The sequence below is a fragment of the Xenopus tropicalis genome, chromosome 6 (assembly GCF_000004195.4).
Source record: "Xenopus tropicalis strain Nigerian chromosome 6, UCB_Xtro_10.0, whole genome shotgun sequence".
Lineage (NCBI taxonomy): Eukaryota > Metazoa > Chordata > Amphibia > Anura > Pipidae > Xenopus > Xenopus tropicalis.
The window spans coordinates 8,527,696-8,549,130 of NC_030682.2; the positions used below are offsets into that span (position 1 = coordinate 8,527,696).

General features: G+C 45.5%; 1 protein-coding gene across 4 annotated transcripts in view; it reads left to right on the forward strand.

Annotated features, from left to right (window-relative positions):
- The first annotated feature begins 2,941 nt into the window (after positions 1-2,941).
- The window catches only part of adcyap1r1 (adenylate cyclase activating polypeptide 1 (pituitary) receptor type I), a 150,722-nt gene continuing 132,228 nt past the window's right edge, over positions 2,942-21,435 (forward strand). Inside the window, exon 1 of one of the 4 annotated variants that reach the window (XM_031903469.1) lies at positions 2,942-3,359. The gene's annotated coding sequence lies outside the window, so the exon portion shown is untranslated. 4 annotated transcript variants of the gene reach the window in all.

A 21,435-nucleotide genomic window follows, 5' to 3' on the forward strand; every position in this document is an offset into this window, starting at 1 on the left:
TCCAATCTACGTTCGTTTAACATTTGAAAATGCTGCTCAGAAATCTCATTGTTACCGAGAGCCCTTTCTGCCTGGCTGCTTATAGTCTGCACTGCTGGTTCTGACTTCAGACAAGAGCCGACCTGCCAATGTCAGCCACGTCGTTTCAAGAGTCGTAACCAGAGAACAGAGTGGGATAAACAGGAAAAGTTGCCCAGAATGACATTTTTGGTGCAAAAAATAAATAAATAAAAAATTAGATTTTGTTTTAGGTATTACTTTGCCTTTAAATTATAAATCTCTGCGGTGCTATGTTCCCACTTCCCACTGACTCATGAGCGGCTGTTGGAGCAAACAGACGAGCCAGAACCCAGAAAACATAGCCCATAGCCCAGAACCCATAGCCTTTAGCCCAGAACCCATAGCCCATAGCCCAGAACCCATAGCCCAGAGCCCAGAACCCATAGCCCATAGCCCAGAACCCATAGCCCATAGCCCAGAACCCATAGCCCAGAACCCATAGCCTTTAGCCCAGAACCCATAGCCCATAGCCCAGAACCCATAGCCCATAGCCCAGAACCCATAGCCCATAGCCCAGAACCCATAGCCCAGAACCCATAGCCCATAGCCCAGAACCCATAGCCCGTAGCCCATAGCCCAGAACCCATAGCCCAGAACCCATAGCCCATAGCCCAGAACCCATAGCCCAGAGCCCATAGCCCAGAACCCATAGCACATACCCCATAGCCCAGAACCCATAGCCCAGAACCCATAGCCCATAGCCCATAGCCCAGAACCCATAGCCCAGAACCCATAGCCCATAGCCCAGAACCCATAGCCCATAGCTGGTGCTGCACAAATGTGAGGTCAGACAAGAGCTGACCTACAGATTTCAGCCACGTCGTTTCAAGAGTCGTAACCAGAGAACAGAGAGGAATAAACAGGAAAAGTTGCCCAGAATGACATTTTTGGTGCAAAAAAAATTTCTGGAGACTCAGTGTTTTAGGTATTACTTTGCCTTTAAATTATAAATCTCTGCGGTGCTATGTTCCCACTTCCCTCTGACTCATGAGCGGCTGGTGGAGCAGAAAGAGGAGCCAGAGCCCAGAACCCATAGCCCATAGCCCAGAACCCATAGCCCATAGCCCAGAACCCATAGCCCATAGCCCAGAACCCATAGCCTATAGCCGGTGCTGCACAAACGTGAGGTCAGACAAGAGCCGACCTACTGATTTCAGCCACATCGTTTCAAGAGTCTTAACTAGAGAATAGAGAGGAATAAACAGTCGTAACCAGGGAACAGAAAGGGATAAACAGGAAAAGTTGTCCAGAATGACATTTTTGGTGCAAAAAAAAAGATTTTGGAGACTCATAGCCCATAGCCCAGAACCCATAGCCCAGAACCCATAGCCCAGAACCCATAGCCCAGAACCCATAGCCGGTGCTGCACAAATCTACGTTCATTTAACATTTGAAAATGCTGCTCAGAAATCTCATTGTTACCGAGAGCCCTTTCTGCCTGGCTGCTTATAGTCTGCACTGCTGGTTCTGACTTCAGACAAGAGCCAACCTACTGATTTCAGCCACGTCGTTTCAAGAGTCGTAACCAGAGAACAGAGAGGGATAAACAGGAAAAGTTGCCCAGAATGACATTTTTGGTGCAAAAAAATAAAAAAATTAGATTTTGGAGGTATTTCTTTGCCTTTAAATTATAAATCTCTGCGGTGCTATGTTCCCACTTCCCTCTGACTCATGAGCGGCTGGTGGAGCAGAAAGACGAGCCAGAACCCAGAACCCATAGCCCATAGCTCAGAACCCATAGCCCATAGCCCAGAACCCATAGCCCAGAACCCATAGCCCAGAACCCATAGCCCAGAACCCATAGCCCAGAACCCATAGCCCAGAACCCATTGCCCATAGCCCAGAACCCATAGCCGGTGCTGCACAAATGTGAGGTCAGACAAGAGCCAACCTACTGATTTCAGCCACATCGTTTCAAGAGTCTTAACCAGAGAATAGAGAGGAATAAACAGGAAAAGTTGCCCAGAATGACATTTTTGGTAAAAAAAAAAGATTTTGGAGACTCATAGCCCATAGCCCAGAACCCATAGCCCAGAACCCATAGCTGGTGCTGCACAAACGTGAGGTCAGACAAGAGCCGACCTACTGATTTCAGCCACGTCGTTTCAAGAGTCATAACCAGAGAACAGAGGGGAATAAACAGGAAAAGTTGCCCAGAATGACATTTTTGGTGCAAAAAAATAAAAAAAATTGATTTTGGAGGTATTACTTTGCCTTTAAATTATAAATCTCTGCGGTGCTATGTTCCCACTTCCCTCTGACTCATGAGTGGCTGGTGGAGCAGAAAGACGAGCCAGAACCCAGAACCCATAGCCCATAGCCCAGAACCCATAGCCCATAGCCCAGAACCCATAGCCCAGAACTCATAGCCCATAGCCCAGAACCCATAGCCCAGAACCCATAGCCCAGAACCCATAGCCCATAGCCCAGAACCCATAGCCCAGAACTCATAGCCCATAGCCCAGAACCCATAGCCCAGAACCCATAGCCCAGAACTCATAGCCCAGAACCCATAGCCCATAGCCCAGAACCCATAGCCCAGAACCCATAGCCCATAGCCCATAGCCCAGAAACCATAGCCCACAGCTGGTGCTGCACAAATGTGAGCAATGGAACAAATCCACTGCATCCATCAGCCCCGGCAGAAGAGCACAGGCAGCACAGCAATTCAGCCTATAGACCCAAACAGGCTGGGGGGGGAGCAGGTTCCTCTCTGGAGTTGTATCTGAATGACTGAGTTTGATTTAAGAGGCTGATTTAAATAATCCAAGCCCATTCCTGCCCTAATTGGCCGAGTGGAGTGGGGGGAATGTGTATAAGGGGGGGCTGAGTGGAAGCGATTGGCTGCATTGCTTTGCCTTTACTGAAGGGTGGTCTTGTGCTGCTGGCAGGATCCGTCAGGTTTCCCCTACGCTATTGTATAGTGAAAAAAGGACCAGCTATTCCCTGTGAGCTCAATTCACACACACACACACTATCCTCCGCTCCCCGGCTCTGCTCCATCTCTCCCCCAGGAGCGGCTGCCGCTGCCGCATTCCCAACTTATGTGAGCAGGGACGTCGGATTTTCTCTTGTGCAAGGGAATTCCTTCAGGAAAGAAATATATATATATTTTTTATTTTTTTGCTCATCTCTCCTTGCGAATAAGGGATTGACCCGCGAGGAATTTTGTGCCGACAGTTGTGCCAGTAGCCTCCTCTGTAAATGCCAACATCAGGACCAAAACTTCTGCTTCTCCGCCTGCTTTGGAACTGAGGGTTTTCGTGGGAGGGGGGCAAGAGACGCTGTAGCCGGATTTGGTAAGTCAAGTGCCGCGTCAAATGTAAGAAAAAAAGTCATTTGCCTTTGCTGCAGATTTGCCCTGATGGCTAGGGCGCCCCCATTGCCGTGCCATCACCTTCTCCCTTGTTTACAAATATCCGCAGAAGCCGCAACCAGACCCCCCCCCACCCCTATTGCATGTGTTGGTGCCCCTGATTATTTGCATTTACCCCCCTTCTTGTAGCCACGGTAACATCAGTGGTGGAAAGGTGCCTATTGAATTGGTGCAGTACTCCGGCACTGGCTTGGGATGAATCTTAAACAGCCCCCCCGTTGAATGCAGCGGCATCCCTTTGCCCCCCTTTCCTTTTAAACCCGCAATTGTTCTATGGATAAAAAAAAAAAAAAAGACTTTGAAAAATGGGTCTGCGTCTCCGCCGAAACCAGCAGCCGCCCAAGGCTGGGGAAAGGGTTAAATTGCCACTCAGTATTCCACTGCAATTGTCTCACTGTAGTAGCCGGATTGTTGATGGGGATCACGTATGGGCTAATGCAATATGGCTGGTGAATATAAAAAAAACAAAACAGGTTTAATTTGCCTTTAGTAAGACTGAAAGAATTTCTGTTTGCCGGATCGGAACGCGGCGCCGGTTATGGCAAGAGATTTGAAAGCAAAGTTGGCAAAATTAGCGTTAATATATATCCAGTTGCATTTGCCAGTTTCTCGTGGGAATGGGGAAACTGATTGAAAAAGGAAAATTCTGTAGGCAAATGTTATTGTCATATAGATATATCTATATAGAGAGATGGTGGTACAGGTATGGGACCTGTTATCCAGAATGCGTGGGACCTGGGGTTTTCCAGATAAGGGATCTTTCGGTAGTTTGGATCGGCATACCTTAAGTCTACTAAAAGATTATTTAACCATTAAATAAACCCAATAGGGCTGTTCTGCCCCAATAAGGGGTAATTATATCTTAGTTGGGATCAAGTACAGGTACTGTTTTATTATTACAGAGAAAAGGGAATCATTTAACCATTAAATAAACCCAATAGGGCTGTTCTGCCCCAATAAGGGGTAATTATATCTTAGTTGGGATCAAGTACAGGTACTGTTTTATTATTACAGAGAAAAGGGAATCATTTAACCATTAAATAAACCCAATAGGGCTGTTCTGCCCCAATAAGGGGTAATTATATCTTAGTTGGGATCAAGTACAGGTACTGTTTTATTATTACAGAGAAAAGGGAATCATTTAACCATTAAATAAACCCAATAGGGCTGTTCTGCCCCCAATAAGGGGTAATTATATCTTAGTTGGGATCAAGTACAGGTACTGTTTTATTATTACAGAGAAAAGGGAATCATTTAACCATGAAATAAACCCAATAGGACTGTTCTGCCCCCAATAAGGGGTAATTATATCTTAGTTGGGATCAAGTACAGGTACTGTTTTATTATTACAGAGAAAAGGGAATCATTTAACCATTAAATAAACCCAATAGGGCTGTTCTGCCCCCAATAAGGGGTAATTATATCTTAGATGGGATCAAGTACAGGTACTGTTTTATTATTACAGAGAAAAGGGAATCATTTAACCATTAAATAAACCCAATAGGGCTGTTCTGCCCCCAATAAGGGGTAATTATATCTTAGTTGGGATCAAGTACAGGTACTGTTTTATTATTACAGAGAAAAGGGAATCATTTAACCATTAAATAAACCCAATAGGGCTGTTCTGCCCCAATAAGGGGTAATTATATCTTAGTTGGGATCAAGTACAGGTACTGTTTTATTATTACAGAGAAAAGGGAATCATTTAACCATTAAATAAACCCAATAGGGCTGTTCTGCCCCCAATAAGGGGTAATTATATCTTAGTTGGGATCAAGTACAGGTACTGTTTTATTATTACAGAGAAAAGGGAATCATTTAACCATTAAATAAACCCAATAGGGCTGTTCTGCCCCAATAAGGGGTAATTATATCTTAGTTGGGATCAAGTACAGGTACTGTTTTATTATTACAGAGAAAAGGGAATCATTTAACCATTAAATAAACCCAATAGGGCTGTTCTGCCCCAATAAGGGGTAATTATATCTTAGTTGGGATCAAGTACAGGTACTGTTTTATTATTACAGAGAAAGGGGAATAATTTAACCATTAACTAAACCCAATAGAGAAAGCCTTTCCGTATTTCAAAACTTTCTGGATAACGGGTTTCCGGATAACGGTTTCCAGACCTGTATATCGTTTAAATTCTAATGAAAAATGTAATAATTGTGGTCAATATTGGCTGTATATGATATACTATCAACAGTTTGGGGGTGAAACGTGCATATATCTGTGTTTCTATGGGGTAAAGGGGGGTTTATCAATGAAATTATTGGAGTATTTTTAAAAAGTTTACTGGCTTGGGGGCTGAATTCTCTGTATATTTTCTCTGGGCACCACTGCAGTGTCAGTACTATATACACATGGGGGTTCTGCCAGGCATGGGCTGCTGTTATATTCCGTTTAACGGGATTGGTCCAATCTAGGCATAGGGATTGAGCCTGAGCTCTATCAGGGAATGCAGCAATTGATCAAGTTCAGTATTTATTATATTTGTGACCTTGGCTTTCGGCATGATCCGGTCACGGGAATGCGACCATTGCTCTCGTGCATTGTATGGGCAAATGTATAGTAATCTGGGATCGACTACTTCCAGTTATTTCCCTACTGCGGGTATGATGGATACGGCTGGGGATTGGGGCCATTGATTATAGCCGTATTGGGGAAGCGGAGCTGAGCGAGGCAACTAAGTTGAAGGGGAGATTCGTAGATGAACCCAATGGGAAGTTCTTAAAGGGGACCTGTCACCTTAAGGAATTATTCCAAATCCTTTTCTATTGTGTTAGTAGAGCAAAATTAACTTTATTTACACTATATAGATTATTTCATTTTTTTTCCCTTCAGTCTTGGAATTTACAGTCACAGCCAGCAGGCCGGCGCCATTTTGTGTGCACTGTTATTAAGGCAAAGTTTTGTATCCCCCCCAAAATCTTGTGCATTTGCCATCTAGGAAGTGCTAAATGGAAAGATAAAGTAATTGTAATTAAAAATCTGAGCTGTCAATCATATATTGCCTGCCCCGCCTCTATGCCTTCGGCATAGAGGCGGGGCAGGGAATATATGATTGACAGCTCAGATTTTTAAATACGTTTATAACAGGTGTGGATGATTTAATTAGAAAAAAAAATTATGTTTCATGTTTAATTAATGTTAATGTTTTATTATACAGCTTTGTATGTGTGGGTAACAGTTCCCCTTTAATATATAAAATATTAGGCTAAAGCTTTGGCTATTTAATTTCAGTGTTCAATAGGGCTGTTCTGCCCCAATAAGGGGTAATTATATCTTAGTTGGGATCAAGTACAGGTACTGTTTTATTATTACAGAGAAAAGGGAATCATTTAACCATTAAATAAACCCAATAGGGCTGTTCTGCCCCAATAAGGGGTAATTATATCTTAGTTGGGATCAAGTACAGGTACTGTTTTATTATTACAGAGAAAAGGGAATCATTTAACCATTAAATAAACCCAATAGGGCTGTTCTGCCCCAATAAGGGGTAATTATATCTTAGTTGGGATCAAGTACAGGTACTGTTTTATTATTACAGAGAAAAGGGAATCATTTAACCATTAAATAAACCCAATAGGGCTGTTCTGCCCCAATAAGGGGTAATTATATCTTAGTTGGGATCAAGTACAGGTACTGTTTTATTATTACAGAGAAAAGGGAATCATTTAACCATTAAATAAACCCAATAGGGCTGTTCTGCCCCAATAAGGGGTAATTATATCTTAGTTGGGATCAAGTACAGGTACTGTTTTATTATTACAGAGAAAAGGGAATCATTTAACCATGAAATAAACCCAATAGGGCTGTTCTGCCCCCAATAAGGGGTAATTATATCTTAGTTGGGATCAAGTACAGGTACTGTTTTATTATTACAGAGAAAAGGGAATCATTTAACCATTAAATAAACCCAATAGGGCTGTTCTGCCCCAATAAGGGGTAATTATATCTTAGTTGGGATCAAGTACAGGTACTGTTTTATTATTACAGAGAAAAGGGAATCATTTAACCATTAAATAAACCCAATAGGGCTGTTCTGCCCCCAATAAGGGGTAATTATATCTTAGTTGGGATCAAGTACAGGTACTGTTTTATTATTACAGAGAAAAGGGAATCATTTAACCATGAAATAAACCCAATAGGGCTGTTCTGCCCCCAATAAGGGGTAATTATATCTTAGTTGGGATCAAGTACAGGTACTGTTTTATTATTACAGAGAAAAGGGAATCATTTAACCATTAAATAAACCCAATAGGGCCGTTCTGCCCCAATAAGGGGTAATTATATCTTAGTTGGGATCAAGTACAGGTACTGTTTTATTATTACAGAGAAAAGGGAATCATTTAACCATTAAATAAACCCAATAGGGCTGTTCTGCCCCAATAAGGGGTAATTATATCTTAGTTGGGATCAAGTACAGGTACTGTTTTATTATTACAGAGAAAAGGGAATCATTTAACCATTAAATAAACCCAATAGGACCGTTCTGCCCCAATAAGGGGTAATTATATCTTAGTTGGGATCAAGTACAGGTACTGTTTTATTATTACAGAGAAAAGGGAATCATTTAACCATTAAATAAACCCAATAGGGCTGTTCTGCCCCAATAAGGGGTAATTATATCTTAGTTGGGATCAAGTACAGGTACTGTTTTATTATTACAGAGAAAAGGGAATCATTTAACCATTAAATAAACCCAATAGGGCTGTTCTGCCCCCAATAAGGGGTAATTATATCTTAGTTGGGATCAAGTACAGGTACTGTTTTATTATTACAGAGAAAAAGGAAATCATTTTTAAAAATTATAATGGAGTCTCTGGGAGACGGCCTCTCCGTAATTCGGAACTTTCTGAATAACAGGTTTCCGGATAAGGGATCCCATATCTGTACTGATGTCCTCTAAACCCACTACACACAGATATATATATATAAACACCCATCCATCACATGGGGCTCACTGGACACTGGGCAAATTAGCACCTGGGCAGTAACCCATAGCAACCAATGAGTTATTAGCTTGTTTTTTTTTCTCTTCAGCTAGCTACAAGTTGAACAATTAACATCCAGTTGCCATAGGTTACTCCCCAGGTTCAAATGAGCCCCAATACATTACACACACATACACCCCCATAGGACTATCCCATAGCCAAGACACTTGCCTTTTGCAGGCATTTATAGATATCCCAGTTAGAATGCAGTAAAACACACACACACACACACATATATATATATATATATATATATACACAGTACATATACAGTAGATATATATATATTTATGTATATATTATACAATGCAGCAACATTTCACCACGTTGTTTTATAGCCGCCGTAATATTTTGCACTGTAATGTAAATGTTTCTTATGATCAGGGCCCCACTGTTTAGTCGTATTGTAAACGCTGGAGCCGCTGGGCTGTGTTTACGCGCCGGGGGGCTGGGGGGCCGGGGGGCCGTGGGCCGTGGGTACAAGCTGACGGGGCTCCGGCGGATTCTTGTCTCCTCTCTGCTTTATGTCTGCACCATGGCAATTGCCTCCTGGCTCCTGGGATGCTGCGGTGGAGGCACGCCAGTGGCTTAGTGCCCGTGTAATGATGTTTCCAATAGTAAAGGTTTATGGGGGTTACATACCCCCCCCCCACACACACACAATATCACTAATACACTTTATTAGTGCCCATAGCAATGCACAGTACATAGAGTTCAGCTTATAATGAAGGCTGGATAATTAGTACGGCACACAGACAGCACGATCAGGCCATGGTATATCCTTTCTCTAAATACCCTTAATTGCCCTCTTTCTACCAAATGCCAACCTGTGTGCAAATGCCACCTTGATTTGCCTTCCTCTACTGACTCTTTCCAGTTTGTAAATGGGGGCATCCAAAAAACGATTATATATTGCTATTGTTACCTTTTATCACTTATCTTTCTATTCAGGCCCTCCTCTGTCGTCTCTCTTTCAAACCATGGCCTGGTTGCTAGGTTAAATTGGACCCTAGAAACCAGATAGCTGCTGAAATTCCAAACTGGAGAGCTGCTGAACAAAAAGCTAAATATTTCAAAAGCAGCAAGTAATAAAAAAAGAAAAGTAGCACTCTCTACATCATATATCTATGTATATCTTTATTTATAAAGTGCTACTTATGTACCCAGCGCTGTACAGTAGAATAGATTAATACAAACAGGGGGTTATTAAGATAATACTAGATAAATACAAAGAACGGGTATAGGACCTGTTATCCAGAATGCTCGGGACCAAGGGTATTCCGGATAAGGGGTATTTCCATAATTTGGATCTCCACACCTTAAGTCTGCTAAAAAATCAATAAAACATTAATTAACCCCAATAAGATTGTTTTGAATCCAGTAAGGATTAATTATATCTTAGTTGGGATCAGTTACAAGGGAATTACAGAGAAAAAGGAAATCGGTTCTAAAATTCTGAATTATATGATTAAAATGGAGTCTATGGGAGACGGGCTTTCAGTAATTCGGAGCTTTCTGGATAACAGGTTTACGGATAAGGGATCCCATGCATGTATAACAATAAATACAAGATACAGTTGCAATAAGTTAAGAGTCAAAGACACAAGAGGATGGCGGTCCCTGCCCCGTAGAGCTTACAATCTAGATAGGTGAACAGCCCCTTTAATATTTGGGTAAGAGGGGTATTGGTAGAGACAGGGGTGCCCACCATCAACCACTTGATCTGTTGAATGCCCCTGCCTGATTCCCCTCGAGCACACAGTGCCCCAGGCCAGGTAGGAGATATATATATATATACAGTATATATATATATATATAATAATAATAATATAGTCAAATGTGTGACTATTAATTGGGGTTATGGGAGTCCTGCCACTAATTTGTTCGGTTGTGGGCTCTTTGCTCCCCCATAACTTTTAGTACGTTGTAGAATGGCCAATTCTAAGCAACTTTTCAATTGGTCTTCATTATTTATGTTTTACAGTTATTGAATTATTTGCTTTCTTCTTCTTCTGCCTCTTTCCAGCTTACAAATGGGGGTCACTGACCCCGGCAGCCAAACTCCTATTGCTCTGTGAGGCTAAAATGTCATTGTTATTGTTACTTTTCATTCAATTATCTTTCTATTCAGCCCCTCTCCTATTCATATTCCAGTCTCTCATCACAACCACTTCCTGGTTGCTATGGTATTTTGGACCCTAGCAACCAGATAACAGCTTATATCCCAAACTGGAGAGCTGCTGAACAAATCGTAAAATAATTAAAAAAACTACAAGTAATAAAAAATGAAGACCAATTGCAAATCGTCTCAGAATATCACTCTCTACGTCATGCTAAAAGTTAACCCCTTTGAAGCTACCCTGGCAATAACGTCCCTCACTGATCCCAGTTAACTCCTGTAATGTCTAAACCAAATACGACTGGGTAAAAGGTGGAAGAAACGTTGCCGTGTAGCAGGTCTTAGTAACGAGGATTGTAGACTCCCTGTGTAGATTTCAGCTGAACACACTGCTCAATTATTCCCAATGGATCTTCGTTAGTTTTCCGCGGGTATAGATCTGTTGTGCTTTATTGCCACTCAATTAAACAGCTGAAAGGATGGAATTGGTCTCCATGCTGGCTCCAGCGGCCGGCCAATCAATGTCCAGCCAATAACTCCCAGTCCCCATGGGATTGAAGCAGTTGGTCGGGGCTCGGTGATAAATATTGGCTTCAATAAATATGCGGCCTGCAATATATTACACTTAATTCAGAACAATATTGATTTTACCAAGTCGCTGCTTTAAATACAGTGTTTTTTGTTATAAACATAATAATATGGGAAGAACATCCCATGAAATGAATCTACCGCCATGAAACCCACCATTACTATATTCCTCAAGGTTGGTCTATTGACTTTAGACACATATCATCTTTTCAAGTGTAAATTTTCTGATATCTGCTCATGTAGCCGACTAATGTCTTCTTGCCTGAGTCGTTTCCCATTTAAGGACCTCGGATGGGTCTAAAGGAAAAGGAAAGGGAGGAGTTACAAAAAGGGTGAATTTTTTTGAAGTTCTCTTTAATGGTAATGTTTGTTCTTCTGGAGATTTTAGCCTTGTAGCATGTTGGTTTAGATCTGAGCTCTATTTTTGAGGTATTTAAGATAAAATGTATTGCTTAAGGCTGGCCTACTGACATTGTTCTGAAATGCCTAAGCTTAAATCTAGTTTAGTCTGGTTTGGTCATTAATTTTACTTATTTACCAGATTGTAATGCGGTGGATTCTTGGGAATGCATGGACAGATGATTGGCCAGTTAGGATACACTCACTTGTTGGTAAATTAGCCAGTATACTGTAGGCCCAGGTCCACTCTATGACCATCACCAGAAGTAATAGCTAAGGCTTGAAAGCTGTTTATGTGATGTCTTCATGAAGTCAGATCCATCTAAAGAACTTATTGTCACTGAGCAACGTTAGTAGCATGGCAGATAGAAAGGCATAGGGCAAAGTGGCTAGGATGTACAGGATAGAATGGTAGATAGAATGGTGTTTTGATTGTTAGAATGCAAGGATATAACAGTGAGAATGTGCAGAGTAAAATTAAGAATTAGTGGCTAAAATGGTAGAAGAGCGTATGATGGAATGCATAGAAATGCAATGTCTAGGACTAATGGGAAAAAAAGGATATCATTTTCAGGATAGAATGGTGCACCATACATGGGCAGATTTCAGCTGCCAATTTGGGTCTTTCAGACCGATTCGGCAGCTTATCTTTCCATGTATGGGGCATTACGATAGGCCTCCCCGACCAATATCTGGTCAAATGTCATCGGGCAGACTTGATTTTTCTGTTGGAACTAGGACCGCATTGGCTTATTGATGTGGCCCTCACTCCAACATTTAATACTCTCTTCATTGTAATGAGATTGTTTGGCCCTAGGGTCCCCTCCTATGGGTGGGTGATATCGGGCAAATATAGGCTAATTCGATCGAATTATAATGGTGGCAATGGCACAGACGGTTTGGGGACTGCATCAATGAGCCGATGCGGACCCGATCCAACGAAATCTTTTAACCTGCCTGATTGATATCTGGCCAATTTCAGGCCAGATATCGGTCGGGCAGGCCCCTCGTTCCTGCCCCTAAACGGGCCGATAAGCTGCCGAATTGGTCCAAGGGACCCATATCGGCAGCTACAATTGGCCCGTGTATGGCCACCTTAAGTGTATAGAATAAACTGAAGAAAAGGTGTTGCATACAATACTGGAAATGTGTGAGCTAGAATGACTGTTTTCTACAGGATAGAATGATGAGCATGACGTATGACGTACAGTATGTGGATGTTAACTGAGTAGATTAATGAGACAGAATGATAAAAATGTTAGACTGATGAAAATGTATGGGACAGAATAATTCAGTGACTGTCACATGATCGTCTTGCCAGTTTAGTGATAACTATAACCCAACCGGTGCCCATGTGATTTAACTCAGAAACCAGATGGAATGAATGATATCATTGGTGGCTGGGGAGGAAATGATTTGCCATGACTGAAGCAGAAAGCTATTATTAATCCGCGTATTTCCTCGAGGACGCGGTCTTAAATTGTAATAAATATCATTGCCTCCCTTCATGGTTAATAGGGAAATCAAATCACAATTAAACACAAATGCCATTGCAGAGGTCAGTCCATCTCGGCAGTGTGTGACCTTGTATAGTACGGATATTGCCAGAACACAATGCCTTCCACTGCAGAACAAAATAATGGCTAAATTATCTCCCTGATTGGACTGTAATAGAATACAATATCCCCAACTTGTCTACATGATACAAATGACTGTTTCTATCCAGTACTGTGGCGTATTGCTTAGAAACCCTCAGTTATGAAGGCGGCGCTATGTAAAAAAGGGCAATTTTTGGACACCAATCGCCGTGTTTTTGTAGATTTAAGACCACAGGGTAGTACATAAATGGACATACCGTATTTTTCGCCCTATAAGACGCTCCGGAATATAAGACGCACCCAATTTTAAAGGAGGGAAAAAAGATTCTGAAGCAAATACTGTAGTAAAATATTTTATATCAACTGTATAAAGTTAATTGTCTCTGGGCTCGCACATAATGAGGCTTCCCCCAGGGCCCCCCCCAAGCATCCTTCAGCTTCCTCAGGGCCCCCCCCAAGTATCCTTCAGCTTCCCCCAGGGCCCCCCCAAGTATCCTTCAGCTTCCCCCAGGGCCCCCCCAAGTATCCTTCAGCTTCCCCCAGGGCCCCCCAAGTATCCTTCAGCTTCCCCCAGGGCCCCCCCAAGTATCCTTCAGCTTCCCCCAGGGCCCCCCCAAGTATCCTTCAGCTTCCCCCAGGGCCCCCCCAAGTATACTTCAGCTTCCCCCAGGGCCCCCCCAAGTATTCTTCAGCTTCCCCCTGGGCCCCCCCAAGTATCCTTCAGCTTCCCCCAGGGCCCCCCAAGTATCCTTCAGCTTCCCCCAGCCCCCCCCCCAAGTATCCTTCAGCTTCCCCCAGGCCCCCCCAAGTATCCTTCAGCTTCCCCCAGGCCCCCCCCAAGTATCCTTCAGCTTCCCCCAGGCCCCCCCCAAGTATCCTTCAGCTTCCCCCAGGCCCCCCAAGTATCCTTCAGCTTCCCCCAGGCCCCCCCCAAGTATCCTTCAGCTTCCCCCAGGCCCCCCCAAGTATCCTTCAGCTTCCCCCAGGCCCCCCCCAAGTATCCTTCAGCTTCCCCCAGGGCCCCCCCAAGTATCCTTCAGCTTCCCCCAGGGCCCCCCCAAGTATCCTTCAGCTTCCCCCAGGGCCCCCCCAAGTATCCTTCAGCTTCCCCCAGGGCCCCCCCAAGTATCCTTCAGCTTCCCCCAGGGCCCCCCCCAAGTATACTTCAGCTTCCCCCAGGGCCCCCCCAAGTATTCTTCAGCTTCCCCCTGGGCCCCCCCAAGTATCCTTCAGCTTCCCCCAGGGCCCCCCAAGTATCCTTCAGCTTCCCCCAGCCCCCCCCCCCCAAGTATCCTTCAGCTTCCCCCAGGCCCCCCCAAGTATCCTTCAGCTTCCCCCAGGCCCCCCCCAAGTATCCTTCAGCTTCCCCCAGGCCCCCCCCAAGTATCCTTCAGCTTCCCCCAGGCCCCCCAAGTATCCTTCAGCTTCCCCCAGGCCCCCCCCAAGTATCCTTCAGCTTCCCCAGGCCCCCCCAAGTATCCTTCAGCTTCCCCCAGGCCCCCCCCAAGTATCCTTCAGCTTCCCCCAGGGCCCCCCCAAGTATCCTTCAGCTTCCCCCAGGCCCCCCAAGTATCCTTCAGCTTCCCCCAGGCCCCCCCCAAGTATCCTTCATCTTCCCCCAGGCCCCCCAAGTATCCTTCAGCTTCCCCCAGGCCCCCCCCAAGTATCCTTCAGCTTCCCCCAGGCCCCCCAAGTATCCTTCAGCTTCCCCCAGGCCCCCCCCAAGTATCCTTCAGCTTCCCCCAGGCCCCCCCAAGTATCCTTCAGCTTCCCCCAGGCCCCCCCCAAGTATCCTTCAGCTTCCCCCAGGCCCCCCCCAAGTATCCTTCAGCTTCCCCCAGGCCCCCCAAGTATCCTTCAGCTTCCCCCAGGCCCCCCCCAAGTATCCTTCAGCTTCCCCCAGGCCCCCCCAAGTGTCCTTCAGCTTCCCCCAGGCCCCCCCAAGTATCCTTCAGCTCCCCCCAGGCCCCCCCCAAGTATCCTTCAGCTTCCCCCAGGGCCTCCAAGCATCCTCCAGCTCCCCCACGGCACCCCCAGCATACTTCAGCTTCCCCCCGGGCCCCCAAGCACCTTCCATTTCCCCCCAGCGGCCTCCGGCTCCCGTGATGCCTTCCTCTCTGTGCTGCGGCTCCCAGCTGCTTCTGTGCTTTTATAAGGTTGCGCCCTGTGTGTGTGACGTCAGTACGCACGGGCGCAACCTTATAAAAGCGAGTATGCAGCAGAGAGCCGCGGCACAGAGAGGAAGACGCATTTGCCGTATAAGACGCACAAACTTTCCCCCCCCAGTTTTGGGGAAGAAAAAGTGCGTCCTATACGGCGAAAAATACGGTAATCGTTGCACTATTTGATACCATGCGTTAAAGGTCCAATGCAGCTTCTCACAGATGCGTCCATCCCATCTCCCATGTAGCCTCGCATAGGAATAAATGAGCCCAGTATTGTAGCCACAGTTCTACTCTTAATTTCTTCTGGATCACTTTATCTGCCCGACGCTCTCCCACAATAAGACAGTAATATATGACCCCCCCAGGCTACAGTTCCTTGATAACTTTATCTTTTCTTGTCCTTGGTGAATTCAGCCTCCCGTTAGCTAATTATCCTCACATCTAGGCTTTTCCAGCAATGCAGCTCTCATACGGTGGTCCTGTTCTCCCATCGCTCAAGGCTTTGTGTGTTTGCCGTCATTGTCTAAATAATTGGACTCTTTTCTTCCTCGACAGTCCAACAAAACCCTAAGAAACGAGAGTTTCCACTATAAGACAATGTCTGATCTTTTCTCCGTCAAGTTTCCTTCAGCCAAACCTTGACAAGCCTCCGAATCTACAGCTGAAAGGCCCTTTCCCCCATTCACTAACCCACAATGGCTGTTTTACCATCTACATTTCTGGTGTAACTAGATATCCACATAAACATTCCAAATAGCGCCACTATCATACGAGCGCCAGAATCTTCTCTCCCACCGTGGTCTCTACTGTGTCCTCCAGCTCTCCTTTCTAATTATCTTCTGTCACTCATTTCACTTTGCTTTCTTCAGCTGCATCGTTTAATTGAAATTCACGGCTCATATGATCTGTTTTTGCCCCCAGCTTCCAATTCTATTGAAATGTTTCTTTTACAATTACATTGCCTTCCTGAAAATTTACCCGGATACTGCCTGAAATAACTTACCTGAACCTTCCAAGCAAGTTTGCATAATGACAACTCTACTTGGCAGGTTCTGGATCCGCTGGGCATGTGTAGAAATGTTTTCCATGGTCAAAACATGACATCAAAGAGTTCTGAAATAAACCTCATTGCTGGGAAGGTTAATGCAAATCTCGTTGGTATTATCTCTGTTGTTTGGGAATCACACAATTTCTATGTATAATAATTGGGGTGGTTGGTAGTGAAGAGAGGACCATAATAGTGCTGAGCCCTTGGTTATGGTGGCTGATCTCACCACTTCACAGGGAAGTTGGGAGAAGGAGAAGAGGACTTGAGAGGGTTGAGTGCAGGTTGGGAAGTACCAGGTTAAGGTTGGGTTGAAAAATTTCTGAACTCCTGCTGATGACTAGTGGGGGGTCAACTGGATACCCCGTGTTTGGAGTGTTACAAAATGTTGCTTTGTGCAAGACCCCGTCAAGTGCCATTAACCTTAAAGTTCTGTGTATGGTTCTGTGTACTGTAATGTTCTCAACTCTATAGCAGTGTCTCTCAGCCAGGGCGGACTCAAGTGGGTTGCCATTACCTCCTGTGGTAGTAGCATTCCTACCTCTTTGTAAAGACTATAATAATTGGCAGTCTCTTCTTCTACTATACCAAATTGGTCAGACAAGCCCCTTATTGGCGTGGTTCAAGTGAGTTGCTTGCTCTTGCTGTGTGGTAGGAGTGTTGAATAGTTCCAATCTTCTCTTGGTCCATATCTAATCCGTCAGGCCAGACTCCTATTGGTAAAGCTGGGTTGCTGGCCCCTGCTATGTGGTAGTAGCATTTCCACTTCTTTGTAAAGCTTAACTTAGTGCCATTCTCCTCCTCTACTATGCAGATTGGCCAGGCCAGCCCCTTAGTGGGGTGACTCCAGTGAATTGCTTGCTTCTGCCATGTAGAAGTGTTAGAAGTGTTTCCAGTTCTTTTAGAATAATGCCAATGTCCTCTTGTTCCATGCCAAATTGGTCAGGCCAGACTTCTATTGATGAGGTTTAAGTGGGTTGCCAGCTACTCTTATGTGGTAGTAGCGTTGCCACTTCTTTGTAAAGCTTATAATAAGTGCCATTCTTCTCTTCTTCTATACCAAATTGGTCACCTCAGCCTTGAACTGGCAAAGTTTGAGTGGGTTGCTTACACCTGCTATGTGGTAGGACAATTGCCATTCCTTTGTAAAGCCTAGAATAGGGGCAATCTCCCCTTCTTCCATAACAAATGGTCAGGCTAGCCTTCTATTGGCAAGGCTTTGCTATGTGTCCTATGTGGGAGGATCATTACCACCTCTTTCTAAAGGCTAGACTGTTGCCGATCTCCTGCTCTTCAATACCAATTTGGCAGGTGAACCTTCTATTTATGAAGTTCAATTGGCTGTTTGGTCTTCAGAAGAGGAAGTAGCATTGCCACTGCTTTGTAAAGTCTATAATAAGTGCCAGTCTCCTCTTCTTCTATACCAAATTGGTCAGCTCAGCCTCAAACTGGCTCAAACGTTGCTTACACCTGCTATGTGGTTGGACAATTGCCACTTCTTTGTAAAGCCTAGAATAGGGGCAATCTCCCCTTCTTCCATACCAAATGGTCAGGCTAGCCTTCTATTGGCAAGACTTTGGTATTTGATCCTCCCACCACTTTGTAAAGGCTAGACTATTTCCGATTTCCTGTTCTTCCATACCAGTTTGGCCAGGTGAACCTCCTGTTGATGAAGTTCAATTGGCTGTTTGGTCTTCATAAGAGGAAGTAGCATTGCCACTGCTTTGTAAAGTCTATAATAAGTGCCAGTCTCCTCTTCTTCTATACCAAATTGGTCAGCTCAGCCTTGAACTGGCAACATTTGAGTGGGTTGCTTACACCTGCTATGTGGTAGGACAATTACCACTTCTTTGTAAAGCCTACAATAGGGGCAATCTCCCCTTCTTCCATACCAACTGGTCAGGTTAGCCTTCTATTGGCAAGTTGTTGTTATTTGTCCTCCTATGTGGGAGGGATCATTGCCACCTCTTTGTAAAGGCTAGACTGTTGCCGATCTCCTGCTCTTCTATCCCAATTTGGCCAGGTGAACCTCTTATTGATGAAGTTCAATTGGCTGTTTGGTCTTCATAAGAGGTAGTAGCATTGCCACTGCTTTGTAAAGTCTATAATAATTGCCATTCTCCTCTTCTTCTATACCAAATTGGTCAGCTCAGCCTTGAACTGGCAACGTTTGAGTGGGTTGCTTACACCTGCTAGGTGGTAGGACAATTACCACTTCTTCGTAAAGCCTAGAATAGGGGCAATATCCCCTTCTTTCATACCAACTGGTCAGGCTAGCCTTCTATTGGCAAGACTTTGTTATGTGTCCTATGTGGGAGGATCATTACCACCTCTTTGTAAAGGCTAGACTATTTCCTATCTCCGGCTCTTCTATACCAATTTGGCCAGGTGAACCTCTTATTGATGAAGTTCAACTGACTGTTTGGTCTTCATAAGAGGTAGCAGCATTGCCACTGCTTTGTAAAGTTTATACTAAGTGCCAGTCTCCTCTTCTTCTACGCTAAGATGGAATATTCCTCCATACTACAGTGATTCTACAAGGGCAAAGTCAAACATAACCGCTCTATGGTACAATCGGCAATTCCCTCACCCCCCCCCCACCTCTTGTTTTAGGTGGCATCATTATCTCTCTTTGTTGTTTCCGACTCCCTAATGCACTTTATGACATAACAAGTGTGTGTGTCTGATGAATAATTGAGAATGTGTGTTTAATATTCATTAATACTAAATGGCTACCCCCTCCACTACGGAATTCATTTGTTAAGTAATGAGCGCGAGCAATCTCTGACAGCCAACGCGGGGTGTTAATGATCGGGGGGGGGGTTTAATCCGAGCTTTTCCCCCGTTGTGTGACATCATTCTGCTTCGTTGCTGCGTTTCTGACTCACGATATTCAGCAAAACTCAAAGTCATTGGTCAGCTTTGTGTGTTGAATTGTTGGAGACTCCGCTCGCGGTTTAATTGCTTTGAGGCCTTGGCAGACATGGGAGAATTGAGGATAGCATGCAATTAGATGAATTCCACACATTTCCGTGTCAGCATTTAGTGCTCTGCTGTTATTATATAATGCGGTTTGTACTGCGCCAGCACTTTCTTCGCTATCTGTTAGGGCTGTAAGGGGACCTTCTGGCTGCAGATGTTCAATAAGATGAGGAGAGAGTATCACTGGTACCTCTAACTAACATTTATCTCGCTTATTGCTAAATATCACGCTATGGAACTGCTAACAGGGCCACCAACAGAAATCAGAGGGCCCCTCACAACAACATTTTCTGGGCCCCCTTCCCCCAGGGCCCCTCATATCAGTACAAAGGACCCACAGACATAAAAAGTATTAGGGCCCCCCTACCACAGTGCCCCCTAACTCTATACTGGCCAGGGCCCCCCTAACTCTATGCTGGTTAGGGCCCTCCTAACTCTATGCTGACCAGGGCCCCCCTAATGCTATACTGGCCAGGGCCCCCCTAACGCTATGCTGGCCAGGGCCCCCCTAACTCTATGCTGGCCAGGGCCCCCCTAATGCTATACTGGCCAGGGCCCCCCTAACGCTATGCTGGCCAGGGCCCCCCTAACTCTATGCTGGCCAGGGCCCCCCTAATGCTATACTGGCCAGGGCCCCCCTAACGCTATGCTGGCCAGGGCCCCCTAACTCTATGCTGGCCAGGGCCCTCCTAACACTATGCTGGCCAGGGCCCCCTAACTCTATGCTGGCCAGGGCCCCCTAACTCTATGCTGGCCAGGGCCCCCCTAATGCTATGCTGGCCAGGGCCCCCCTAACGCTATGCTGGCCAGGGCCTCCCTAACTCTATGCTGGCCAGGGCCCCCTAACTCTATGCTGGCCAGGGCCCCCCTAATGCTATGCTGGCCAGGGCCCCCCTAATGCTATGCTGGCCAGGGCCCCCTAACTCTATGCTGGCCAGGGCCCCCCTAATGCTATGCTGGCCAGGGCCCCCCTAATGCTATGCTGGCCAGGGCCCCCCTAATGCTATGCTGGCCAGGGCCTCCCTAACGCTATGCTGGCCAGGGCTCCCCTAACACTATGCTGGCCAGGGTTCCCCTAACGCTATGCTGGCCAGGGCCCCCCTAACGCTGTGCTGGCCAGGGCCTCCCTAAGGCTATGCTGGCCAGGACTCCCCTAATGTTATGCTGGCCAGGGCCCGTCTAAGGCTATGCTGGTCAGGCCCCCCCCAACTCTATGCTGGCCAGGGCCTCCCTAACGCTATGCTGGCCAGGGCCCCCCTAAGGCTACGCTGGCCAGGGCTCCCCTAACGATATGCTGGCCAGGGCCTCCCTAATGCTATGCTGACCAGGGCCCCCCAAAGGCTATGCTGGCCAGGGCTCCCCTAATGATATGCTGGCCAGGGCCCCCCTAACTCTATGCCGGCCAAGGCCCCCCTAAAGCTATGCTGGCCATGGCCCTAATGATATGCTGGCCAGGGCCCCCCTAACTCTATGCCGGCCAAGGCCCCCCTAAAGCTATGCTGGCCATGGCCCTAATGCTATGCTGGCCAGTGCCCCCAATTGCCACATAGACAGTACCCCCATACACAGTACCCCCATACACAGTACCCCCATACACAGTGCCCCCATAGAGAGTACACCCATTAAAATAAACCATACCAATTTTTTGTTTTTTTCAAGGGGGAAAGCCTCCAGGGAACTTTAAGGGAAACTACACCCCCAGAATGAATACGTAACCAACAGACAGTTTATATCATATTAAGTGGCCTATTAAAGATTCTCCCCAAACTGGAATATATATATCAGTAAATATTGCCCTTTTACATCCTTTCCCTTGAGCCGCCATTTAGTGATGGGCTGTGTGCTCCCTCAGAGATCAGCTGACAGGAAGTGATGCAGCTCTAACTGTAACAGGAAGTAGTGTTCTGATCTTCTGATCGGTCGCCATGGGTAACTAGACATTTTCTCATGTAACATTACCACGAGTCATTCGTAAAGACTTTCCTATTTTATTATGAATACATTTGTTTATGGGGGCAGTAGCCAACAGGGAAACTCCAAGGGTCGGGAAGTCAAACTAATAATGAATATGGACAACCCCACATTAACCCCACATTTGCCTACCAC